The sequence below is a fragment of the Macrobrachium rosenbergii genome, chromosome 3, assembly GCF_040412425.1.
Source record: "Macrobrachium rosenbergii isolate ZJJX-2024 chromosome 3, ASM4041242v1, whole genome shotgun sequence".
NCBI lineage: Eukaryota > Metazoa > Arthropoda > Malacostraca > Decapoda > Palaemonidae > Macrobrachium > Macrobrachium rosenbergii.
This window is the reverse complement of record NC_089743.1, coordinates 22,886,812-22,908,377: the sequence shown is the minus strand read 5'-3', so window position 1 is coordinate 22,908,377 and position 21,566 is coordinate 22,886,812. Positions and strand designations below refer to the sequence as shown.

The 21,566-nt window shown below is 37.0% G+C and overlaps 1 protein-coding gene across 8 annotated transcripts in view; it reads right to left on the bottom strand.

The window, feature by feature from the left end:
* Positions 1-17,710, bottom strand: part of ATPCL (ATP-citrate synthase) — a 122,614-nt gene extending 104,904 nt beyond the window's left edge. For 4 of the 8 annotated variants that reach the window (XM_067128324.1, XM_067128348.1, XM_067128329.1 and 1 more), the window contains exon 1: positions 17,582-17,710. The gene's annotated coding sequence lies outside the window, so the exon portion shown is untranslated. Of the gene's footprint in view, positions 1-17,488 lie in introns of all 8 variants that reach the window. The other 4 variants (XM_067128307.1, XM_067128337.1, XM_067128316.1 and 1 more) reach the window with 2 other exon arrangements.
* Between the last annotated feature and the right edge of the window lie 3,856 nt (positions 17,711-21,566).

The following is a 21,566-nucleotide window of genomic DNA, read 5'->3' as shown; positions in this document are numbered from 1 at the left end:
AAAGGAGTTAGCTCAACAGCCCCTTCATACATTATATATCTGACTTTCGAAGACCTCTCTTTCAAATCTTTAGCGTCACCTATTCGGTGCCTCACCTCTTATCCTACCTTCATTTTTACATCTACTCCTAAATACCTGAATGAACCAACCTCAAATTTTTATATAATCTATATCAATATTCTTTATTCAACCTTCATGGTTTCTATTAACCCTAAAAACTTACCCATCATTCGATTTTAACTTCTTTCTCTTGTATATGCTTTCAAACTCTTTTATCAGTCTCTACTATATCGAGCTGAAAAGGGGATGGAAAGCTCGCCCGCAAATATCGAAGGAGAGCTGCATAGGCTAGGATGTCAGTGGTCAGAAACGGGCGCTTGGTCTACAATACCCATTATTAACAAAGCATTACCTGAAAACATCAGCCACTCCACACCCCACTTACTAAGCCTTTTCTTATCACACAGCTTTGCACTGCACCATCCTTCCTTTTTTTTTAAATGCTCTCATCACTGCACCCATGAACATATTGGATGGTAATGGATACATAAAACATCCTTGTCTCCCTCTTCAACATATTTTCAGGCATTTTTCTTTCGTCCAAAGAATCTACAAATCCTATCATAACCTTTTCCTAGGTCAACGTATGTCTCATAGATTTCTTTCGTATGCTCTCAAAAATTCCTTAACTAAATCCAATTATGTTTTCCCTAATTAAGTTCATCCTACCATACACCTCACCTGGTGTACTCAGTAATGTTAAGGACTTTTAATTTCTGCATCCACCTCAATCACCTTTACACTCATATAAATGAAAAATTATTAATTAGGTCACCTATTACTTTGGAAAAGTTTTCTCATCCAAACATAACTTGCATATGGTCAGCCACAAAATCCCACTTCCACACCATTATCTCACTTCTACTCATATCAACTTCTGGAGCATCTCCATTCTTCTGTCTTTCAAGTTTTTCTCCATAACTCTCAATTTTAAATTTAAACATACACACATATACTGTATATACTGTATGTATGAAATTTTATCACATGCCCACGTGTATTGCTCACATTAACAAATACTGAACCACAAATATCGTTCAATATCGAATTCACTATACCTTAAGAATAACTTACACCATTAGGTAATTACATGTGAAAAGTACATCTTCCCGGCGGATTCCAGCCTGGGCCTTTGGTTTAGAGACAGCGATAACCAGTCGACACTGACCACTCGTCCCTCACGACAGTGTTATAGAAGCGGCCTTAAACCCCGTTCGTAAATGCTTTCTTGCCTCCTTACAAGATAACGGCTGGGCAAGGTAGTCTCAAATGGCGACCTCCGATGGAGCTACCTCTCTACCGATTACCACGACACCCAGTGTCTGCCGTTAGCTCTCTGTCCATCTAAGGCATCTAAGCAGCCCGGAGAGAAAGTCACGTGACCAAGCCGGCCTACGAAAGTCAAGTGATCAAGCTGCCCATTAGGGCCGTTTACGCCCTTCAGCAGGCCTACCCGACTAGGTGACAGGGGACCTGAAAGGATGTTCGCTCCCCTCGTAGCAGTTCCCCTTGCAGGACATAGGACCCTACCTCGTGTCCCACTGGATGGTCTCTAAGAGTCACTCCCAGTAAAGGCACACACTAACTGATCTCTAAGGTAAGTCTAGAAAGGTCACGAGGCTAGCGGTACCCTCATCCTATCCTGTCAATGCAAATTTCTCCTTTCTTTTCCCAAAAAGAACCTATCCTCGAAGTGAGTCCTCTCACCATCCTTCCTTACATTCCTTATGATCCTTTAAAAACCACCTACCCGGTTGGAAACCACGAGTAACCTCTATGCCCGAGCCATCCCCAATTTAGCATGTTTAGTGTTTAATCAAGGTCAGTGCCATAATTCCTTTGATGAAGATTTGACCACGTGCGTATTGTGCCAGCTATACATACTTGAGAGCCTTGATCCGAGCCCCGGCTTCATCGAGTGGCATCGGGCCCCGATAACTAGAATTGACAGATAAACCTAGTTTACTGAGATAGGGAACGTGCATTTGCTTTGCAGGAAATGAGCGTAAACTAGCTGGACTTCTCACGGATCTCTTCCAAGCTCCAGGAGGGCCCTCGTGGCTCCATAAAACAAATACCATATTAACCTCATTGTCAGAATCCGTATGCAACTACTTTATACCCCCCTTAGTATCAACTGCATGTAATTGTTTATTGTAAATACATTCAGTTTCCGGCGACAAGTGTCTTTATGCCCGGTGGCGACCTTACCCATTTCCCTATTACCTTAATATAAATTACGTCTGTGGGAGTGTATGATTAGCCCATGGCTTGAATTAACTAATACCAGCCTCCCTGGGCTGTAATAACAGACACAAGTTGCTACTGAATCTACTGTACATGTTAAGCTCTTCCTTGGGAGAATCGGTAGAGCTGTGGACTAGCACTCGCTAGGCCCGAGTTCGAGTCTCCGGACGGCTGATGAAGAGTTAGAGGAATTTATTTCTGGTGATAGAAATTCATTTCTCGCTATAATGTGGTTCGGATTCCACAATAAGCTGTAGGTCCCGTTGCTAAGTAACCAATTGGTTCTTAGCCACGTAAAATAACGCCTAATCCTTCGGGCCAGCCCTAGGAGCTGGTAATCAGCTCAGTGGTCTGGTAAAAACTAAGGTATACTTTTTTTTTACTGTACGTGTTCCTAGCCAGGTTCCGTACTTAGACTCGATATCTGCCCATCGCCACCATAGCTGATTTGGTAAGTTTGGAACACCTGGCTAAACGATAATTGTGCATTAATAATTGTGAATATACAGCGAGTAATGAGCATGTAAGTTATAAAAATTCATAATTAGTCAAGTGTCACAAACTTAATAATTGTCTGTCGATTTAAGTACAAACCTGAATTCGACAGGAACACCTACAGCAGAGTCGATATCATCGCATATCTGTTATGATGGACGAGTGGTCTAAGCCGACTGGTTATCACTGTATCTAAAACAAACCCCCAGGTTCGAATACTGGCCGGGCCAGAGGCGCTAATCACTTGTAATTCAACTAGGTTGAGAGTTGTTCCCTGAATGTGAACTTGATATTGAAGATGTTTATATATATAAGATGTTTATCTATTATATATATATATATATATATATATATATATATATATATATATATATATATATATATATATAGATATATATATATATATATATATATCTATATATATATGTATATATACATATATATATATATATATATATATATATATATATATATATATATATATATATATATATATATATATATATATATATATATATATATATATCCCAAATATAAGCCACATCAATATCGAATTATATTCGGGAATAACTCTCAACCTAGTTGAATTACAAGTGATTAGCGCCTCTGGCCCGGCCAATATTCGAACCTGGGCCTTTGTTTTAGATACAGCGATAACCAGTCGACTTGGACCACTCGTCCATCATAACAGATATGCGATGATATCGATATCGAATTCATATACATAGGTCGACATCAACCCATCACCACGACAGCCAATCATCAAGTTTGTAGCACTTGGTTACTTATATATATATATATATATATATATATATATATATATATATATATATATATATAGAAATCATCAACACAAATCACTAAACAGAAGTAAATTTCTGACTCAATCGGGATCGAACCCATATCTCGGGAAATAACTACTCACTGGGCCATACCTTGTTGGAATGAGAGCAACTGCACCCAAGGAATTACCTGGGCAAGCTAACTGCTTGCATACCAGCGAGTTTCCCCAACTTCCTGACTCAGCAATGACCCAATAGACAACATTTCATTCGGAATTATCCCTTCTGGAGTGAATAAGATAGAAATCATCATAACACAATCACGTGTGGAACAGAAATAAATTTCTGACTCACGTCGGGATCGAACCCAGGTCTCGTGGAAAGCAAGGCGTTACCCACTGGGCCATACAAGTCTAAAGAAGTTGGAACATCAGATATCCATCCCACCACGACAACCAATCATCAAGTTTGTAGCGTCCCATCGGCTAATTGCAACGCCTTCAATTTGTACCTCCGTTCATATTCTTTCTTCTATCTTACTTTCCACCCTATCTAACAATATATATATATATATATATATATATATATATATATATATATATATATATATATATAATTGTGTGTATTACATATATATAATATTTGTGATAATTACAATAACCTCTTTACTTCTCGATTGCTTTCCCTTTTCGAATATGCTTGCCACTACAAGCCTTAAACACAAATGAGCGTTTAAATCAGTATTCTATAGTGATCATTTTTGTACATGATACACAACCACTAACCATGACATACAAGGCACACCTCGTTCTCAGGTCATAGGAAAAAAAATACAAAAAAGTGCAAATGCTACAAAACAAGCTTTGCAAAGAATCGCACACAAAAAAATATTAAATTAAAAAGTGGTCAAAGGATGTGGGCGACTCGACCGAATCCGGTTTTTGGCACAAGTTTTTGCTAACTGTTTTTTTATCAAAGGAAGATTAATGGACGAAGGAGCTCATTTCAACCTGGAAGCTATGGAGATGCATGCATACGAATGCAGTCCGTATATATACACTACAATAACATAGCCACACATAAAAATATCTGGAACCGGAATATAAAATTTAGGCCAAAAGCCAAACGATGGGACCTATGATGTCATTCTACAGAGAAAGGGAGATTAGGCCTATAAGGGTTTAAAGGAGTAACGGGAGGAAGAACTCTCAAATGCACTATGATACAATTGTTAGAAGAGGGTGGAAAGTAAGATAGAAGAAAGAGAATATGAACGGAGGTACAGCAAAAGGAATAAAAGGCGTTGCAGTCATGGGCCGATGGGACGCTGCAAAGAACCTTAGTAATGCCTAGTGCACCGCGAGGTGAGCTGACGGAGCATAAAGATATCTGTATAGGCTTAGAAAGTTAATATCCTTGGTAATCAATAGGCTGTGGTTGGTCGCAGCATGGGAAGATGGGGGCATGGGGATTGCAACCTTATTCCACAATAACTGCTGGGAATCGGAAGGGTAACAGCAGCCGCTCCGCTCCCTCTCTTGAGAAAAAGCATTTAGTTATAACAACCCAATTTTCTTCATGTGTATGTATGCATAAATATACATATACACACAAACATTATATATACGTGTATATTACATATATATAAATATGTGTGTGTGTTTGTGTATCTATGTGAATTTTTCGTATAAATAATGGAATTGGCTAATAAAGTTCATTAAAGTTAGACAATCATTACTTGTCCAAGTAAGCGTTCCTTCTATTCATATTTTTTTTAGTTAAAATTGTTTATCAATAATGCAAATTCCTACTCTTCCTCCTGCTTGAATTACCAATACTTAAATCTATAATATACTCGTTACAACAAATTCAATTTACGCTTTACTAATAAAACCAAAATCCTTTGCATTCTCTGAAAAATTTCTTTCCCACCGTGCAAACAAATAATGAAACCCTTCCATGTGAAGGCAAAGAAATTTCTTTAATACGCATTATATATATATATATATATATATATATATATATATATATATATATATATATATATATATATATATATATATATATATATATATAATGTATATTTATATATTCATACATACAATATATATATGTATATATATATATATTATATATATATATATATATATATATATATATATATATATATAAATTTTATAGGGTTTCATTGAAAAATTTTTAAGTATCCTTTCTATTCAATTCTGTAACTTACCTAATGATAAATTGTTAAACTCACTGTTAGCGTACGCTTTCTCGTTAATCCCTTTTCTTTTTAAATGCACTCTGATGAGAAACAAAAACTCATTTACGTTTTGGATTTTAGACTCACATATATTCTATTCACAATATTTTCTTCTGTCGTAGCTGTCCTTTCGACTTTGAAAATCGACTGTTGCATTTGTTAACTTTTTAGTTGTTTGCCACATGTACTCGTGGGATTCAGAGTAAGCCACGTAAAACGGTGTGAGCGACAAAGTTTGCTTCGTTTCGTGGTCCTAATTGCAACGTGACGGTAGATAAATATCTTGCTCCACTTAGGCCTACAAGAATAGGCCTAAACTTCGAATACCCGGATATGGGGGTGGGTTTGGGTAATGATAATGGTTTTGTCGGTGTAGTTTCTGCCTAAAGGGGAAAGTTTTCATTTTTATGATAAATTCTCAACCGGTCTTCCACCTCTACTGCTTTGGGCAAAAATGGTGGACCTATAAGGATGGATGAAAAAAAAAAAGTGTTTTTATGGACGTAAGAATGGAGATAAATCAGGGATTATTGAGCAAACTCTCTTTTATAAAAGTAAGGTGAGAATATTCATAGCAAACGAAAGAGCAGCTGCGGAAACTGTCAGGTTGAATTATTCTGCACATTACAGGGGCCGTAAGAAGGGTTGGAACTATAAGAACTGTAAAATAAAGATGTGTCTGGTCAAGTGGAGAGAATAGAGGTTGAGAAGCTGATGAAAAATCCCGTATAATTCAAGTTTTTGGAGGTAGGAGAGAGAGATCGAAAAAATGTTAACTTAATAAATTGGAAGGTGTTATGGAAAAGCCTTCCTATCTAATATGCACAAAAGTTCGTTCAATATTGAGGTACGTAGCGCAATGCGTACAGGTGTGTAGACAAGTACTTTATGAGCCTTCTGATCAAAAGTGCAAAGCATTTGATATTGCGTCGGTCTTCTGTGCATGAGCTTCATTTTCCATTCAGTCGTCGAAAGGTTGAATTTGGCAGCAAATGTTCTTACATTTCTTTGACGCAACCAACAATTGTAGACACGTCTAAGGACCTCATTCAAACTGGATGGTATCTAATAGCGTATTTATTTAGAAAAAGTTACAAGCTTTCTTGGACAAACAGTCCACATTATCAAGTACCCGTACAATGACCAGACGCGTAGTCCAGCTGTATTTGGAAGAAGCGGGCAGAGAAAGGCCTAGGTCACGAGGGGGTGGGGGTCACACAGGAGCAGCTACAATTATAGGCGATGAGAGGATTAAAAGTACCCAGCACACAGATTTAAATACAGCTGGACTACGCGTCTGGTCATTGTACGGTTACTTGATAATGTGGACTGTTTGTCCAAAAAAGCTTGTGACTTTTTCTGAATAAATACTCCATTAGATACCATCCAGTTTGAATGAGGTCCTTTTAGTAATTCTACTAATGGACGGAACAACTGTGTAAGTAATAAAGTCAATATATATATATATATATATATATATATATATCAATATATATATATATATATATATATGTGTGTGTGTGTGTATATATATATATATATATATATATATATATATATATATATATATACAAACATACATTATATATACACATATATATAATCTATAACAATAATTTCCAAGTGGATCTTGTCCTCCCCACGGTGACAGTAGGGAAGCTGGGAATTCCGAAGGCTTCTGGGAATTTCGGAGGCTTCTGGGGCTTCCGAAGGCTTCAAGACAATTTACAGGCTCTGTAGCGTTTGGATTTCCTGCACAATACTAAAGAACAGTGTTTTATGGAGATGAAAGGCTTCGAAGATTTCTTTGGGGAAGCCCACGTTCTTGGGGATGAATTCAGGAGGCTTCTGGGGCTTCCGAAGGCTTCGAGACGATCTCAAGGCTCTGAAGCCTTTGGATTTTTTTTATGGAGAAGGAATGGGATTTGGTCAATCCTGGAGACGAGAGACTTCGAAGATTTCTTCGGGGGAAACGGATCTGATAGGAGCTGAAGACGGCTTCACAGGATCCTGGAGTCTTTAAGAATTTAAGAAGACGTTACAATCCAACGGGCGTTTCTCCAGGAATGCTTCAGGAGCTGAAGACTGCTTCAAAGGATCCTGGAGTCGTGACGACGTCTTCAAGAATACGTTTTAATCCAGTATGTGTGTATATATATATATATATATATATATATATATATATATATATATATATATATATATATATATATATATATATATATAGTTAAAGTTAAAGTCCTCCTGGGCCTCTGTAGGCTCATAGGGCAGGCGCTGATCTCCTGTTTCTTAGGCCGACAGCCAGTGGGGGAACGGGTCCCAATGCCTATGACACGTGGCCAGTGTGTCGCTAGGCCCACTGCTTAACACCCCAGGCCGAGGGCTGGTACCTATTCTACACACACACACACACACACACACACACACACACACACACACACATATTATATATATGTGTGTATGTATGTACATTTATATATATATATATATATATATATATATATTTATATATATATATATATATATATATATATATATATATATATATATATAATATATATATATAATATTTATATATAAACATATATATAAGTTTATATATAAACATATATATGTGTGTGTGCGCGCGTGTGTATACAACCTCAACAACTAAACACGCATGCATGCAAATGAAAATATATACAGGTAAAACCGGTTAACATGAACCCAACCGTAGAAATTACAGTGACATATCTAACCTATGGTAATTTATATAAGTCCTTTGCAATCATTGCGTGATTTTATGAACACCCGAACAAGAGCAAAGCTATACGACTGAATCCATCATACGGAAGGTGTTCATACGAGTATACTGACAGATTCGTATGACAGAACTGAACGCCAACATTAAGAACAATTAAAAACGATTCGGACCTAGGTATACGAGACTCGAATGTCAAAAACTTATAAAATTCGAATCATAACAAATAAGAGATTTCTAAGACGAAGTTACCACATTCGACCGTTTTCTTAAACAAAATGAAAAACACTACCATATACTGTACTATGTCGCTAAATTAAGTGCACTTCACTTATGATTTCCGTTTTCTTTATATATAAATTTCAGGTAATTAAATCTTTTAAGCGTGAATCACTTAATCATTTCCCGGTAAAAAAAATCTTAAACTGTTAACTGGTGACCAAGATGTCCATATCTGACATAGACTAGACTGTATACATTTTTCAGGGTAAACTTGCTAAAGATTAAAAATGCACCATAGGTTAAAAATGTTGCAAAAAATATATATATATATTTACCTATGATAAGTATGCATGCTTTACATGTATATATATATATATATATATATATATATATATATATATATATATATATATATATACACATATACACGTGTGTAAACTTACTGCGAACATCCCACTCTAAATTATTAACATGTATGCCCCCTAATATCACACATATTTACAGGAATACCTTAAAGCAACCCACAGTCACTGAGATATTTCCATCGCCGACCCCAACCCCACAATAAAAAGATCCAGGGTAACTAATACGCAAAAAGTTAAAGGGAAAACCCGGACACCATTATTTCGGCTAGAACAAAAAGTGGTCCTTCGGTGAGGACCGAAAGACTGAAGTAAAAAAAAAACTTCCACTCATCGTGACTCAGCCAATCTATAACCTTGTTTCAGCAAACGCCAACACAGGGTAAAACTACCGAGGTCCTTATTACCACTGACAACAACAATAACTATAATCAACAAGGCGAGTCCACTTTACTGTACCTTGCCCTCCCTGACATCTCAGATTCGTCAAGATTTATTACAAAGTAAAACAATGGATAAACTTGCTCAAACGCAAAGGTCCTATACTTTATCAAAGTGCTTCAATACAAGCTCATATATAATGACACAATATAAATAATTTTTGTTTTTTATCCTAGATTCTGGTCAAATAATAATGAGCGATCCCGTGATGTATATCTCGTCGAGGTATACATTTTGACCGAACAGTGAACATTTTTTTTTACCTCTCTACTCTAGCCGCAGCCCACAACAATCGACTATTAACTTAATCTCACAGCTTAAATTAACAGAAAGTTTGTAAGCTGAGCGCTTGCCACTGTTTCTTGCGGCCACACAAACACACCCACACTTACCCACACACACACACAGATCCACGTTCTAATATTGCATTGCATATGAGTTTTCATGCAGACAAATCAAGGCTATCTGAACACACGACCTACTGTTTATCGAGGAATCATTCGAAATCACTGGACGTCTGAAACGCGGAGGAATAGAACGAGACTCGGAAACCTGCATTTATTTTTTATCCCGTTAGATCGCGACGATTAATCTGCCGACAATACTCGTTGCTATCGAAACAAATAGATAACGTAAGATATAGATATAACTGAACATGGCTTGTTACATATGAATTTTCTATGGTCGTTGCTGGACAAAAACATTCAATGACAATGAGGCTGGTAAGAAAACAATAACACATCAAACAATTTCAGCGCATGAAAGCATAATGCCTAACGACCACGCATTATAAAAATGTTTGCTTCCCCTTGACACTTGGAGTTGCACGTCATTCCCTCATCAGTTTTTGGTAGTCAGTTCAAACAATACTGATACTTACTGAATAATATCGTTAGTGCTTAATTTAATAAATGTCCGTCAAGTTAAAATTCCGGTGTTTGAAACCACAATTCTTCATTGGCAGGGTGGGTAGAGCTCTCGGCTAGCACGCTGTTGGCCCAGCGTTCGACTCTCCGACCGGCCAATGAAGAATTAGAGGAATTTATTTCTGGTGGTAGAAATTCATTTCCCGTCATAATGTGGTTCGGATTCCATAATAAGCTGTAGGTCCCGTTGCTGGGTAACCAATTGGTTCTTAGCCACGTAAAATAAATCTAATCCTTCGGGCCAGCCCTAGGAGAGCTGTTAATCAGCTCAGTGGTCTGGTTAAACTAAGAAAATACTTAACTGAAACCACACTATCCTGAATTTTACTTGTACAGCTATACAGCAATATATACGGCCGAGTGTTAGAGGAGCAAAGTTGATGGTATCCCATTTCCTTTTAACATTCTTAAAGAGTCGTGGTTTCAAGGAAGAAATTCGCAAACAAAAACCTGGATTCAAGAACACGGATCTCCAAGGCAACCTAACCTACATATATTTGGGACCTTTCCCCCGAGTCATTCTCTCTCTCTCCCCAGTCACCCTTCACGCCTGTCTCCAAGGCAGCAATAAATATGCATCCAGTGACGTCACACGGGCTCATCGCTGGCTCCTCGATGCAACAGAACATTTGATCATCCTCCGTCTTTGCATTAACAGTTTCAGTTTTGTATCACTTATCTTTTACTGGCAGTCCAGCATTAACCTAATTATTTATCAGTGTCAGTTATTTTGTTTAAAAAAACAGCCTCATAATATTATGTCACAACTGAAGTTAATTTTTCTATCGATAGCGAGGGTAAGAGAACTATCTCTATTGTTTTAAACAATATCTTGCCGTAAACTATAATGAAAACTATTCAGAATACCTCAGACATTCAATAAATGAAAAGAAATTTGTCCTCGAGTGACTTACATGTTAACAATAGTATTAAATATTTAACTGTCATTGGTTTACAACCTGTAAATCATGGCCATGACTCACTTGACGCGGTCGAATCGGGCGATTCATTATTAGTCCATTGTCTGGCCGACCTGTTTTTGTGGGTCCTGCTATTACCATAATCTGCTATGCAATCGCTGTTACCAAGTTACGGTGATTCACAGGTTGATATCTCCGTTAGGAAGCGGGAGACCACATTGGTTAAGTCGCCAAAGCACTGCGTTAGTCGTTATCAGGAGACTCGACTCTTCAAAAGCTCTTAACAACTAGATACCGCTATGAAGTCCAGCCTCTTTATCGCTACTACTTTCTCTCTTGACTTTATATCTATAAATAGCCAGACGAAAATCACACGGAGAATGCTGCCATTATAGCAAATGTCACATAAGTGAAGAATTTTATCTCTTGGAGACAGATAAAATACATGGCGTCCGTCTGTCACTTTGCCAGTTAAAATAACCCGATACATATAGAAGAAAGTGGCTAAGCACGATCCTAATTATGGCCACAGGCTAAACGAAGCCGGTGGGATCCTGGAAAACATCGTTCATTTTCAAAAAGATTAATAATTTATACTAGAAAATATAAAAAAATAAGTTTACTGGTTAACAATGACGTTTACATCAATGATGCCCTTGGTCACACAGTTTCAACTTTTTCTTACAAACACTTTCATTACTTTCTGCATTTTCTCTTTGCTATCGCCAATCAGCACTGTATTGTCTGCAAACATCTGACAATCCACAAGCCTTTCTGTCTATTTACTAATCACATATCTTTCCACATGCAGCCAGTTTAATCCAGTAGTCAAAGCAACTAAAGTATGACTGAGGCCTATATTTACCATTAAAAGGGATTATTAAATCGTCACTTGTTAGATATGCACGTTGCTCTGGTGGCGGCCGTAGTTTGAATTTGAATGTGTGTGTGTGTGTGTGTAAGAGAGAGAGAGAGAGAGAGAGAGAGAGAGAGAGAGAGAGAGAGAGAGAGAGAGAGAGAGAGAGCGTTATAAACGCTAACTAAAACCAATCAGAAGCCCTTTCAACAGCCAAGATAGATACACAAATAAACAAAACAAACCATTCAAGTAACCTGCACAACAGCAAAATCAAGAGACTAGTAAAAAAGGACAACCGGACGGTCGCTCATTGACAAGGTTTCAACCTCATTCAATCTTTTCTCTCCTAAATTTATTACATTAAAAAAATCTAATAATCCTATGCTAATACATGTGAAATAACTCCGTTGTTATTGTAGAAGTGGATATACTGTACTTGGTTAGTAAGAAGTATCAAGTCCATCCATTCATCCAAGTTTATTTTTGGATACCCCCCTATCGGCCTTCACTTGGTCCATTAGGCCGGCTCCTATATAATTTCTTCAGCGTTTATTTTCATCACTGTCATAGTTACTTTTGATATACTGTACATATGTTTAGTCACTTCTTGAAAATCTCCAAGTTTTGAATTCTAGATTGTAATGCCTTTAATGCTACTTGGCTCCAACCCATATTAATCAATGATCCTACGCGTCGTTACACCAATGTGCTATATGGCTTGGGTAAGACTTCGATATTTCGGCTTCATACTCTTTATTACGTCATGGGTCTTCAACTATTCCTCTTAACAGGCAGCCAGTGCAGCTCCATTAGGATGGTCAGGACCCTATCACGTGGAGTGTTATTCGTTATTAATTTGGCTGCCTTAATTTGTTAGCCGTGTAACCTATTCAGTACAAAATGTTCTCTTTAAATGCACTGACAATGAAGAATGTGCGATGTTAGTTCTAATCGACCTTAGCAGTCCAGCTGTATAAGAGTAGATTAATGGAGTCCGGATGTAGAAATGACACTGAACAAACATTTTCGTAAACTCGGCACCCAAACCATTCCATCGGTTGCCTTAGGAAGTTGAAAGAAAGTAAAACTATAGTTAGATATTCCAGAAGAACCTGACGTGTCAATTTCAAGACCATCTTAGAGCACTTGCATTAGTCTGACCACATACCAAGTTGCAGTCCTTTTAAAATCATCTATATTCAGTATGTTTCTTGACGAATTACAGTGCTCACTACATACATAATCGCTAGGATTCTCACCGGCTTTACGCAATCTATCTGTATATTATTTATTTTCACTTCTTTACTATCAAGGTTTACGTTGCATTTTTACCATAAATTCATGCATTTTTGTTTTGTCTTTCATTTGCCGTTAATCCAATGATTTACGTTCTTAAAGAATTATATCTTCAGCACTGTCCATGATATGCATATTATCTATTCCACTTAAAAAAAAGGGGGGGGGGACCTTCTACTAGCACTTTCTACGGCCACCGTCTGGGGCTCGCTATTCCCTTTTATTTGTCAGTAAAAGCTATAGCTTATGGTTTCCATTGTTAATTTTCTTCTATGTCATAATTTTTAAAATAAACACGTCAGGTTTCTTATCGAGTATCTAATTATAATTTCCACTTCCTTCTAAGTTCGTAAGGTAACTAACTGAAAAGTCTGGGTGCAGAGTTTTCAAAAACGTTTGTTCAATATCATTCCTACATCATGCCGCCGTTAATCTACTCTTATACTACTGGACTCACTTGACTGGACTACTAAGATCGATTAGAACTAACGTTGCGCATTGCATTCAAGAGATCGTTTATCACTAAGCACACTGCTGCTTTTGGTGTCGTGTTTTTCTTTAGGCTAATTGATTATCTAATAAAATACATCACTTTCGAGATGTTCTACAAGATGCTGACCCGCTAGTCTACAACTTCAATAATTCCTGATAGTACTGATAAGCTTAATATTGGTTCATGCTGTCCCAGAGACAGCTTATCTCCTGACTCTTGAAAGCTGCCTTTGCAAGTTATGCTGAAAAATCCTTCCTAGTGAACGAAGAAAAGCGCATACAACAAAAGCATTATCTCTCGCTGACATGCATAAGGCCAACTAAAACAAGAATAGTGGACAAAGTATGCTTTATGTTGTTCTTTGGGCCAAACGTCCGTTGCTTTTTACAAAAACAACAATCAAGCTCATAATAAATGAAGGACAACCGAAATCATATGCCTGAAAAAACTACTGCATTATCATACAGAATTTAAATCAGCCGCTAAACACTAAAAAAAAAAAATTTAACATTACTCGCAGGTCATTGTAAGATACATCTGACGTCGTGGTTCATTCACACGCCAAGCAAGCAAGGTTCTGATTACGGCTCATGAAATTTTGTGGCAAAAAAATGGAAATTTAGCATTTTTGTTTTCTGAAACAACATTCAAATGTTTGGAGGCGATGTTACATGAGCAGTTCCTTTCTTCGTCATCAAATGTTGCCTTGCCATTAACATCTAAAACTAAAATACGGATAGAAAAGGGTATGCGTCACGCGGGCCGAATCGCCCTCGGGTATTTTTCTCCTTCAACTGGCAGTTATGTGTGTATTTTGCCGAGTAATAACTTGTTTTATTTTCCGTAAATATGTTTAGTAACTTAGTACATATCTTTATCAATTCATCTGCTAGATTTATACGACTACAGAAAAGTTTCTTAGTAAGGGCTACAACATTCTAGCAATATGCTGCAAAATGCTATACATTAAAACCTCATTAGCATGGGTTGATAATTTAATTTTCTTAATTATGATGATTTAAGGAACCATTACTGGACAGGCTTCTCCTCCATTTCTTCTGGCACAATTCAAAAGTGCCGATTTTTGGCTGCAAAACTTAGCATCTAAGTTTTTCCACAAGTAACCAGAGTTCTGATGCAGAATTATGCCAGAAAATGTGAAAGCTAATTGAAAGAGTTGCCACACGGGTACGTTTCCCGGCAGCAAATTGTAACCTAACACCAGTTTCCATGAGCAGCCAGTATTGGTGAACACTGTAATCGCTCCTGTTCATCTTGCAGCCAAAGATGGGATGTACACTACGTTCCCTGGCAGACATAACTTAAGTATATTCTACGAATGGAGTTTACCTTTAATACATCGAAAAGCAATATCTGTTTTAGGAATTAGGCCGAGTCTACGACATGGGGCTACGTGCTGTATTCCTATGTAAGGGCACCAAAAAAAAAAACCTGACCCCTAAAACAAGGTTTGAAGGTATAACCATATAGTATACAAAGAATGTTTTGTATTGGAAATTACTGTGTATCCCACGGCTGAGGGCAAAAGTACTTACAATGAAGGAGGAAAATACCAGTTAGAATCTATCTGGCCCGTGTAACAACGCAAGATCTTTAGGTGCTTACACTGATGACATGGCATCATCACATGATTCCTTGTGACACTGCCTAAAATCGCTACCGAATGAACAGGGTCGGGAAAATCTAACAGTCTGCATTCTCAACAAGAAGCGTATAATGATGATGATGCAGTTTAACATCAAACCCTACTACACTACATTATGAAATATTACTCATGATTATTTTGCACACAAGTTTTTTTTTCTTAAGTTAACCGTGACAACAACGTCCCATTCACTCGCAATCTGGCATGCAACGTTCATCCAAAGCAAGGTCCTTATCTAAAGCACTGCTAAGGGAGACAACGTTAGGTGGATATCCCCTGCCTACTAGGTGCCGTAACGGTAAGCACTGTAACTCAGTTATAATAATGGCTAATGTTAATGAAGATAACTGATTTTGGGCAAGAACGCAGGCTTTCTTTATACTATGATTATTATGTAATTGATGATTCAGAACTTTAAAAAACTGTAATTTGTCAACATCTTGTCCATTGTATTGGACCTTAATGACAATTAATTTCATAATTAATGAAACTTAATCATTTTCGTTTACTGTCACCATGTCTTCATTCATATCCCCAGTGTTAAAGATGTCTTACACATACTAAAGATGGTTAAGAAAATTTGTTGTAACGTCCCCGTTGCCCTTTTACCGCTTGTTTGGATTTTTTTTTTTTATCCCATCTACCGAATATTCGACAAGCATTAAACTACCTCAATAATACTTCAGTAAAGTATTTAGTTACCGATTATGAACCTCAAATGCATTACCATTCATGTATTCCGTGTTAGTACTCGCATGATGTAAGTTACGATCTGAAATTGTTTGCCTGTGCTGATAAAAAAAAAAATAATCGAACGGGTTCGATTTAATATCTAAGGGGTTTTACAGCTTATACTGACGTAAACAGAACTGTGAGAAGGCAAGACGTCATCTGAACAACAGCAGAGAGAGAGAGAGAGAGAGAGAGAGAGAGAGAGAGAGAGAGAGAGAGAGAGAGAGAGAGAGAGAGAGAGAGAGAGTAAAACCAAACGATGAATGAACTCGGGTAGGTGTAAATTTGGATGAACGAGATTGCTAACGATAAACAAGTTACTCTGTTTATGACATAAGGATAATACACGTAAGGTGACAATGGGTTAACAATAAATCCGATGCTCTTCTCTTAATCAATAAAAATTTAAGACAAATTAACTTCATCCGTTATGAAGTGGACGGTGGACCAGTCCCACATGCAAACACGTGAACATCAATGCACTGCTATTTGGCAGTTTATACAACTTGCCAAATCAATTAGACACATTGGTCAAGTTGCTCCAAGAAATTTTGGCTAAGCCAGTAAACTAACAAACCATTCTATTACGGGTACACATGAGACAGAAAAGTAATTATCGAGGTAAATTTTATTCGAAAAGCGTCGCGAATTATTTATTTTTTCCTCAACATACAATACTATCGACCAGACGGACGGAAGTACATAGCGAATGCCAACACTGCACTCACGGCCAGCCACATTTACTTGCTTTTAAACTAGCTTCTGTTAGCAGTTTGAGTTATTTTAAAGTATGGCGGATCTTATAGAAATCACAGCATTAGATCAACTGACCACTAAAAAAACTTGCCTATAACTTAGATCGGGGTGATTGAACTACTAAGTCCAGTTTGACAAGCTACAGAAGACCGCAAAATCAGTTCAGATGTTGACTCTAGCAAGCATTATAGCTCATTCAAAAGACTTATCAACATACAAACCACTTACCTTCCTCTTTCTTCTTCGCTTGCCTTCAAAATGACAGTGGTTATTACAAAAGTTCAAGTATCTTGCAATACAATGTTTAAATTTGTTAGTCACCTTACTACAGTTCCTCACACCACCGTGGTCTCACAACCTCTGTCACTCCTATTGGTTCTCAAACACCGTGCGACGCCACTTGCCAGACGCCTCCACTGATCGTAATTGGTTGCTTCCTGGACCTTACCTGATTAAATGATTTTTTAAAAATTCTATGTACTTTGCTGTTTCCACATAAATTAAGAATATAAATTATTATTTTGATTAAATTTCAGTGATATAGATGGGAATGAACAACAACACTTAATGAAAGTAACTTATACCGGCACTGTCGGCAATATTATTTTTCTCAACAACATAGCGTTTTGATTCGTTTCCTATCGTACATAATGACGCGAATACTTTCGTTTCCACACGCTGAGAGTTTGACTCTATTCATCAGTTTTATCCATATTATATGCGTCAAAAATGCCAACTGCTATAGAATAGTAGACAACAGGACAACGTACGAAAACTTTGTCATCTTCAACTGTGATAGAAATGGCAGAAAGCTTTTCAACACGAAGCCAAATGCATGCATCATCATCATAATATTATATTACGATTATGAGCTTTACAAGATGCACACATGAAGCTGGTTAGGTCTTGTCTGCTACTACCAAAATATTTTTCTGTTTCCACTTTGCAAACTCTTATATTGCTTTCTTACGGTAGGCTTCTTATCCGGTCATGCTACTATTGGCTTCACACGAAAGTTGAAAACTTTTTTTATTTTAAAGTGGCACCACAAGTGCACTTCAACATCTAACGCACCTTGTACATGCATATTGCTTTCTCTTGTACATTTTAGTAATAGCTTTTCTGTTTTTATTTGTTGATTCAATTTACATACCAGGATGTTTCTTATATTCTTGTTACTATATATATATATATATATATATATATATATATATATATATATATATATATATATATATATATGTGTGTGTGTGTGTGTGTGTGTGTGCGTGTGTGTGTACACATTAAGCATTACCTGGCAGTGGAAGCGCCCGTGTTCTCCTCTTTTTAGGTTTATGAATATCCAGCCGTGTAGGTGATTATATTCCTCATTCGAAATATGACTATATATGTTATCTTATTTGTGATAACTATCCTTTTGTATCTCACATTTAATTACCTGAATCAAAGGATTTGCATCATGTAGCAGTGCAACATCTATCCTATAGCTCTATTTCCTTAGTATTACAAAATACGAAATTGTTTGTTCCATATTTCTCGAATATTTGTCTCATTGAACGGAAAAGATTAGTTCGTTTTCAAGTGCAATATGACATTAAATTTTGTCAGTTACTGTTTTTCACATTCTCCTCAAGTCTTTGGAATTCTTTCTTTGTTTCTGTATTCAATGATAACCTGATCTTCAAATTACCCAAAAATCTCTTTGAATTTAGACCAATCTTATTTTTTTTTTAAGCACAGCGTAGGAAACCTCAGAAAATTAAATCTAACTAACTGGAAAGGTATGAATTTGCAATGTCAAACCTCGAACAACATGTATAAAGTACTATACCTTACTTGAAAAATGTAGGAAGTAAGTAAATCTGTTGGAAGACCGCTCCAAGGGAACCCAACTCTCCTGTGTTGGGTTAGAATAGGCCCTTAATCCCTGTATTTCCATCTGGCGGTTGGGTGTTTGGAAAATTCCAAATAATAGCCAAAAGTCAATCACAGAACTGCAGCCCCGGGACACTGAGTTCTCGTGAAATTTTCTTGTCACCATGAAGTTCTATTCCATGGAGTTAAGAGAGTGGGATTTGCAAGATCATGCTGATCTGCGAATATCTGGCCTGATGACCAGATTTTTCACCTTCTCAATGAACTTCAAGGCAGCAGAAATCAACAGGAATGAGTGCTTTCTTCAGGATTTCCTGGCCTTGGCAAAATTGCAAAAATGGGCTTTAAGGGAAACCAGTTTGTTGGTGTTAGAACCAAGTTGTTGAGCATCATGAAGGCTATGAGAACAATAGTGTTTCAGGATGGGTCAGTGAGATTATACCTCTAGCATTCATGCCTGCAGATCTGTAGGATCGTTATTTGCTTCTGACTTTATGGCAGACACAGACTTCAAAGACCCTATAACATTTCACAGCACCATTTGCCATTCCTTCTCTTTGTACATATAAAACAAAAAGGATTATCATCTTGTGCCTAGTGGAGTTACTTTTACCTTGGGAGGAACAAAGATTACTGAAGTGATTCTTCTAAACTACTTGGTAGCCTTGATGCCAATGCCATTGCAAGTGCAGGTACTTGAAGGTGCCAGTCAACTTCTGCCCAGGGATTGCACACAAAAATGGGTGGACTCATATTCCCTAGGACCAGTTATAGCAGCAGGGAAGGTTTTAACTTCAAAGAGAGGACACAGGGAATTTTCATTTTCTTCCTCCTACCCCCCATTTCTTATCCCTTCATATGTGGCATTCATAGACATGCGTACTTCCATGGTCACTAGAAACAAAATCTCACACATGCGGCAAGTGTCTTCTACGTCAATGAACACCTTACAGTCCCCAAGAACTCTCAATAAATCTTGCAGGTCTCATTTGGAATTCTGAGGTTATTCAGCAGCTCAAACCTCCCTCCTAAACTGCAATTCAGGCTATACATGAATGATCGATTTGTTTCTAAACAAATTAACACTTAAGAAATCAGTTCTATTTTCTTTTTTCATACAAACCTATCACCTATAAGCAACATGCCCTCCTCCCATCCCTAATGACCTTTTTGTCAACATTTCAAACAACACAAAATGTGAGGCAGTTAGCTGCAGTGGACCTGTGGATCCAGGAAGCATATGAGCAACACTACAAACTCTTTTTCTCTGTCTGTTAGATAAGACTGCACTGCAGTGTAGTGTCCAGAACATCTGAAAACCCAGAATATTTGTGACAAGTTTGCGCAAACATCAATTTTCTTATCTAAAACTGTGTTTTTAATGAACAAAACCTCTACATTGCTAAAAGTTTGTTAATGAACAAAACCTCTAAATTGCTAAGTTTGTTAAAATAAAACAGTAGTGCCCTAAAGGTTTCTTTACAGAATTCATTCATAATGGAAAACTAATTGAAACAGCATATTCTGCAAGACTATAATTTGCAAGTACTACTTTATTCTACTTGAAATGAGAGATTTTTGAACAATAAAAAATTCTTATACTACTTTACTAATAATTAGTTATTCTGCAGTAAGTACTGTATGCAAACATTGTATACTGTTTTCTGATAATTCTCTCTACTGAAAAATAAGTGTAAAAAACTTAAAATTCTCGTCACAATTCTATTAGTGCGATGGTAATTAAATATGAATAGTAAACACACACATTCATTACTGATCATAAAAGGCCATGTTACTGTTGGCTTTGAACACAGCTCTGACATATTTGTAAATAAGTAACATTATCAAAACTAAAATCATTTCAAGAAAAAAGATGGCCACATTCTAGCCCAGTTTCGTGACCAAGTTGACAGACAAAGACGTCAAAAACCAAAAACAAAAAATATGAGAAGGGTCTTCATGTATGAAATAACTCGAGGCACTGGCATAAAATCAGTACTTCTAAGGCACTGTCCTAATAAAAAAGACGGTTTGTGAGAGAGAGAGAGAGAGTTTAAACTTAATGCAAGTTAGACCACATAAGATAAAAACAAATATTTGAAATGTACCATTACCATATTGTCTTTAAGTACAAAATATATGTGTGGAGGGGAAGGCTGAGTGCCCAAAAAAACTTGAACAAGTTCTAACTAGTCCAGTCTACATGTGATCATCAGTTACTTGTCTACAATTATTTTCTCAAATTTTTTATGCTCCTGCAGATTATTTAAAATATATAAATACTTAAGATTTATTTTTTAAATAAAAAACAAGAGCACTTGTTTTTCTATGAATATCCTTCTTCTATCCATCTACTTCCCCCATCCCCACCAGGGGACTACTGTAATAGGTATCGTACAAACACCCATAGCCGGTCAGTCTACTTCTGTCC